We start from the raw sequence: 6,100 nt of genomic DNA on the forward strand, positions 1-6,100 counted from the left end.
AAAAGTTGAGTAAGTTGGACTCAGAAGGCAGCTCTCTCAGAATTCTGAGGCCTCTTATTTTCCTTCCTTCATGATTCAAGGGTCAGATCAATGAAAAAGAAATCAAAGAAGGGCTTGACTACTTCCCCAAGTACAGCCTGAGAAGATCACGTAAGCTTAGCAGGATAAATGAACTAGCCCAGACTGTTCAGGGTGACAAAAACAGTCCTCTCTCTGACCTTGATTGAGTGAGCCCACTGTGTATGGCTAATTTCTCTGGTTTGGTCCACCCCGTGGGTATCTACATATCTCAGTTGCTCCCAACCCTGCCAATTTGATGTAGATGTGGGTGTATGTGTGTATGAGTGTGTATATGTGTAAGGGGGTCCAGGTAGAGGGGCTGCAAATAAGTGGGCAATCTTCATTTTATAGCAAGCAGATAATTGAGCCGGAGTTACAATAGCATAATGGTAAAAGACACAGGCTTCAGAATCAGACTGTCTGTGTTGGATGCCTGACCTAGTGACAGAAAATATAACCTCTTGGATGCTCAGTTTCCATATCTGTAAAAAAGAGACAGTAATGTCCATCTTGCTTGAATGTTGTAAGGAGTTAATATACTCAAAGCGCTTAAAAAAGTGTCTGTTATTTAGAAAACACCCAGTTTTACTTCCTGAATACCTCCTGGATTCATCTCTTTCTTTCCAATATCACTTCCTAGCTGAGATGGCTGATATCCAGGACCTGGATAGTGGCTGCAGATTCCTAACTGATCTCCACTAGCTGGTGTGAGACCTGCACAAGCCTCTGACACACCTTGGGACACCTGCCTTTCACTGTACACGAGGAGATTGACTCCGGTCAGCCAGTTGGTGTTTTGGAAGCTTCATGATGTGTGCACTGTATGTCTTTTTCATAATGAGGGTGGAGCAAAGGAGAGGGGAAAGAGGTGGCCACAAATCGATACTATCAATGGGCTGAGCCAAGTCTGCTGGGAAGAGACCTGGTTCACACTCCTGTGGGATGCAATGACTTAATAGCAATTAAGCAATTAACGATGGCTATAAGTTGTGCTATTGATGAGGCACGAGATGCAGATAAAAGAATAATTATAATGTATTACTGCCGTGAACAAGCAGAATTTGCAATTGTGGTTACTCTTGCCACGGAGAGAACAAACATGTTTTTGTGTTCAGAAATGGGTGAAGAAAGACCTGGGAAGGAATGAGTGAGAGAGAATCCCAGCAAGTATGTGGCAATCTACCGTTGGAAGAGGGATGACTATAGGATTGCCCGCACAGAGCCATTTCTCACAGAGCTGAGGTCCTGATGCGGTCAGCTACATATCAATTGATAAGACATCTTGAATCTCAAGGGGGAATCTATTGGTGAGATATCAAGGCCCTCTGTGGGGGGCCTTTCCATCATAAGTGGAAAATGTCTGTGTGAAATAAGATTTTCCACATGCTGACCTTGTGACGGTCTCCTGATTGTGGACAAGACGTGGAGCCTTTCCAGCTGGGGGAAGGCTTAATGGTGTTACACAGAAAGTGTTTTTTTTTCCTCCCACACCGGGGGTGGGGCATTCTTAGGTAGGACTTCCTTATTTCCCTTCCTTCTCTCCTTCCTGCTGCATTTATTAACTGCCTACTATGTCAAGCATGGTGAGTATAATGGAGAAAATTGAGATACTGTCCATGCTGTGCTGGACTTTACATTTACTCAGTGGAGACAGTCATTAGCAGGTGTCTCTCACTCTCCCAAAGCAGAGCATGCCTATGAAACCTTTCTTGAGCCCCAAAGGCATACAATGAAGAAGCAGTTACTATTAATTTGTATGGAAAAATTTTTCAGTGTTCTTAGGACCCCCAAAATAACCTCTCTTAGGCTTTTCTGATACCTTAGGGCACGTCTTGCTAATGCATGCACACAATAAATTGAGATAAGGCACAGATGCTCACAGACATGGTTCAAAGCTCTGGTGGCTGGATGCAGAGATGCTGAGAGCAGTCCCCAGGGAAGGAGCTTGGTGGGGACACTCTCACCGCTTGGGGTGTGTGCTGCCTCTGTAACCACTCCCCACAAAACAAATGCTGAATGCTATTTTCACTTTTCACCCTTTTTTCATAAAAGCAGAAATCTTCTTCAAATTTCCTTTAGTTAGCAAAAACAGGTACTGATGTAAGTCTTTCCTAAGAGTGAGATGGTATAACGTGAACTTTTGAAAAGCAGGGGATACCTGAAAAACAATCACACTAATGAATATATGATTCATTAAGGTAAGCATGCTGAAGGAGAGTAATATATGGTTCTAGGAGAACTTGAGGCCAACCAAGACTACTAAGGAATCTGGGAAGGCTTCCCTGAGGAAGGGACGTGCTTGAGTGGGTGTATTCTGGGGAGAGGTGTGAGATGGAGTGGGGGGAGTGAGAAAGAGTGACTTGGGTAGAGAATCAATGAGAACACTTGATCTTAGCCAAAAGGCTGAGAAGTGATGAGAATCGATGAGAACAGAAAGCCCTGGGCTAGTGGAGAAGGGGGGAGGTCCAACATAAGAATGGATCCAGAGGTAGTGCCTGACCCTCCAGGCTTCTGTCCTAAAGCATACACTTTTCTCCAAATGAAATGGAATCAAATTTTCCCACCTTGACCTCCAGTTCCTGCAAGTGGCATGTCAAGACTCAGAGATATATGTAGCTCCAAGATCCCTCAAAGCAAACCCAGAGGAGTCTTTTCCCAATTCATAAAGCATTAGACCAGGTGCTTTGTAAGTGTCCTGGAGGCAGTGAACCTCTTTAGAAGTCTGTTGATAAAGATTGAGTCCTCAGGACTGCTGATCCCAACAGTACTTGAGCCCTCAAGTATACTGATGGGTTGCAGAATTTTTCATCAGTGCTAATGAGATTCTTTTTTTTTAAATTTAAATTTTATTTAGTTAACATACATTGCAATATTGGTTTCTGGAGTAGAATTCACTGATTCTTCACTTACATACAATACTCAGTGGTCATGATAACAAGTGCTCTCCTAATACCCATCACCCATCTAGCCCACTCCCCACCTGCCTCCTCTCCAGTAACCCTCAGTTTGTTTTCTATTGTTAAGAGTCTCGTGGTTTGTTTCCTTCTCTCCTTTTTCTTTTTGCCCTTCCCATATGTTCATCTGTTTCTTTCTTAAATTGCACATATGAATGAGATCATAGGTATTTGTCTTTCTCTGACTGACTTATTTCACTTAGCATAATACCCTCTAGTTCCATCCACGTCATTGCAAATGGCAAGATTTCATTCTTTTTGATGGCTGAGTAATATTTCATTGCGCGCGCGCGCGCACACACACACACACACACACACACATATGATATATATACCACATCTTCTTTATCCATTCATCAGTCAATGGACATTTGGGCTCGCTCCACAGTTTTTCTATTGTTGATAATGCTGCTATGAACATTGGGGTGCCTGTATCCCTTTGAATCTGTATTTTTGTATCCTTTGGGTAAATACCTAGTAGTACAATTTCTGGGTCATAGGGTAGCTTTATTTTTAACTTTTTGAGGAAACTCCGTACTGTTTTCCAGAGTGGCTGCACCAGCTTGCAGTGGTTCTCCTTTCTCTGCATCCTCACCAACACCTATTGTTTCTTGTGTTGCTAATTTTAGCCGCTAATGAGATTCTTTTTTATTTTATTTTTTAATTTTTAAATTATGTTCAACTAGCCAACCTATAATACATCATTAGTTTTTGATGTAATGTTCAATGGATTCATTCATTGCGTATAACACCCAGTGCTCATCACCACGCATGCCCTCTTTAATGGAAGAAAGGAACTTTCCAACAGAGAGCATGTCAGGAAAACAATAAGGCACATGCAGAAGAGGGAGGTCCTACACTAAATTCGTACAAGGGAGGAGGCATTTGAACCACATCCAAATCAGAATCTGATCTGCCACATTGGGTCCCTGGCCACTTCTCCAGCCTCATCCACCACCATCCCAAAAATATTTTTCAGCTTCCCAAATGTACCATTTTCTTACACCCTCCCTCCCTCCCTCCCTTCCTCCCTCCTTTCTTCTCTCTCTGTCTCATAAAATGTCAGATCTTTGTTGGTAAACTTGTCTTGAAGTCTAATTTTTTTGATATACACTATGAAATTAGTTCCAGGTGTAGCACATAGTGATTTGATATTTTTATACATTACGAAATGATTACTATGATAGGTTTAGTTAACCGTCTGTCACTACACAGTTGTTACAATATTATTGACTATTTTCCCTATCTTCCTTACATTACATCCTTCGGACTTACTTATCTTAATCCCCTTCACCTGTTTCACCCACATCCCTCATCCCTTTCCCTACTGGCAATCACCAGTTTGTTATCTGCATTTATGAATCTGTTTCTATTTTGTTTTGTTTGTTCATTTGTTTTGTTTTTTATATTCCACACATAAGTGAAATCGTATAGTGCTTGTCTTTCTCTGTGATTCATTTCCCTTAGGATAATACCTTCTAGGTTCATACATATCATCACAAAGCAAGATTTCATTCTTTTTTTATGGCTGAGTAATATTCCATTGTGTGTATGTGTATATACCACATTTTCTTTATCCACTCATCTACCAATGGACACTTAGGTTGCTTCTGTATCTTGGCTATTGTAAATAGTATTGCAGTGAATGTAGGGGCACATGTATCTTTTTTTTTATTATTGTTTTCATTTTCTTCAGATGGATACCTAGAAGTGGAATTGCTGGATTGTATGGTAGTTGTATTTTTATTTTTTGAGGAACCTCTGTACTGTTCTCCATAGTGGCTGCACCAAACTTTATTCCCATCAACAGTACATGAGGGTTCCCCTTTCTCGACATCCTTGCCAACACTTGTTATTTCATACACTTTCTTTCTTGCCCCAGGACGTTTGCCCAGACTGTTCATTTTTTCTGAAACATTCTTTCCTACTCTCCTTTTCAAAACCTGACTGATTCTTGTTCATATTTCAGGTGACAGCTTTAAAGTCAGCTTCTTTAGGGCAACCTTTCCTGACCTGCCTTCTCTCTTGTAGGTAAGATCCCCTTAGTTTTATGCACACATTACACCTTGCTCCTCTCTCTCTCTCTTTTTTTTTTTAAAGAGAGAGGGAGCGTGAGTGGGTGGGGCAGGACAGGGGGAGAGAGAGGGAGAGAATCCCAAGCAGGCTTCATACTCAGCGTGGAGCCTGCTATGGGGCTCGATCTCATGACCCTGAGATCATGACCTTAGCAGAAATCAAGAGTCAGATGTTTAACTGACTGAGCCACCCAGGTGCCCTGCTCCTCTCCTTTATAACACTTTTGATTACTCAGATCAAAATTTGTCCTGTTTTATGGAGTGCTCACTGTGTGCCAGGCGCTATCCTAAGCACTTTAAATATATCATCTCATTGAATTCTCATAGCCCTGTGAAGTAAGAACTGTTACTCTGACCAGTTTTATATGTTGGGGAAACAGGCATGGAGAGGTTAAATAAGTTGGCCAAGGTTTCTTAGCAAATACTTGGCTGCTCCAGGGTTTGAACTGATATCTGACTCCAGTGTCCATGTTCTTTACTACTTTTTGCAGCATAAAAGGAAGAAGGGTAAGGCTGGAGAATTATTCAGGGGCTTCTCAGAGCAAGATGGGTCTGCTATTTCCAGGCTACCTGACACTCAGAGCTTACCCCAGAAAACAGGGATTATTAAGTCCCATGCTCGTTCTCACCAAATAGAGTTAGGATGATTTGCATGGACATGTTAAGGGTTGAATTGGTAAGCAACTCAGGTGATGAACTGGGGGAAGTGGGAGCAGGTAACTGCTCAGTGGTGGATGGTTATGTCTCTGGAAGAAAGAGACATAGGGGGCCCTGTACTTCTCATTCTAGCACAAAGTAGGAACCAAAAGGAATCATATATCTTTTTTTAAAAAAGATTTTATTTATTTGTCAGAGAGAGGGAGAGAGAGAGCACAAGCGGAGGGAGTGGCAGGCAGAGGGAGAAGCAGGCTCCCCGCTGAGCAAGGAGCCCGATGTGGGACTTGATCCCAGGACCCTGGGATCATGACCTGAGCTGAAGGCAGGTGCTTAACAGGCTGAGCCACCCAGGCA

Source organism: Eumetopias jubatus, unplaced genomic scaffold (genome assembly GCF_037043125.1).
Source record: "Eumetopias jubatus isolate StellerSeaLion01/CBP00866 unplaced genomic scaffold, mEumJub1_p1.0 scaffold_1, whole genome shotgun sequence".
Taxonomy (NCBI): domain Eukaryota; kingdom Metazoa; phylum Chordata; class Mammalia; order Carnivora; family Otariidae; genus Eumetopias; species Eumetopias jubatus.